Raw genomic sequence first — 1098 nt, forward strand, 5'->3', positions numbered from 1 at the left:
TTCCCGCAAGCCTGCTTACCACTGAGATGCCCTTTATTACATCGTCCTGTACAGTCTTCATTTATTTCGGTGCTTTCACTGCTTGAAATTGGACCTCCGTCGCTATTACTTCCGCAGCGTAAGCTGTCGCTCCGCCTTTAGCTTGTCCTACCAGTCTTATTTTCGTCGCAGTTTCCAGTGCCGCGGCTTCCTTTGCCGTAGCTGCGATCAGTTCGCTTTTTGCAGTTGTTTCTAGTTCTAGAAGGTAATGCGCCGCTCCACAAGGCGTTGTTATTTTCACTTTCCTGTTATGTATGCCGTTCGAGCCTCCTGAAACAAGGCTAAATATCAGTGTTATAAATGCAGGGCTTTTCATCACGTTTTCTATTCTCTCTTTTTTTCTTTCTCAATTTTGAGGTGCGTTGTGAAGATTGCGGTTAGCGTTTTAAGGTATATGTCGCCATAGCAGCTCTGTGTCGACAGTTATTGTGTGGGATAGAGGTAGCTTTTGATACTGGATACCACATTGTGTGATGACTTTTTGTCTGCGCTGCTCCTCTGTGCGCATGTGTTTTTTGAGCTGCAATTCGATATCTGTTGCTGCCACTTCTCCTTTTTGTTTTGTTGTCTGATCAGGGGGGGGGTCGGCTAGTTGCTTGTTTGACAGTTGATCTCCTCGCTTCTTTTTCTTATTAATCTGCCACCTACTCGGATTGTTATACCTCGTTGAAATTTACTGACTTTCGCATCCCCTCGATAGTGAATAATTATTGAGGTGAAAGGAGAGCAGTGCTGTCCTTAATTTTTGCTTTGCTTAACTTACGCCGTGTATTTCCTGTACCTATTTTTATCTTGTTATTTCTGGTATTATAAGCGCCTTCAGTATGCAATTTATTGCATATTGAATCGATACTACTGTGAGACTACAATCCTACAATTCTTTATAATACCGCACATTTTTCTCCAACTTAAAATTCAAATCTTATGACTTTTAATCGACTATATCTTCCGTTAACTCTCTTACCTTACATTCTGATTAGGTAATAAAGTAACATATCTGTTGCGCCTGGGCCCGATTTACCTTTCTCTTTGTCATGCATTTTGTGTGCCTTTATATCG

This window comes from Trypanosoma equiperdum (assembly GCF_001457755.1).
Source record: "Trypanosoma equiperdum strain OVI genome assembly, contig: ctg_1619, whole genome shotgun sequence".
Taxonomy (NCBI): Eukaryota; Euglenozoa; class Kinetoplastea; order Trypanosomatida; family Trypanosomatidae; genus Trypanosoma; species Trypanosoma equiperdum.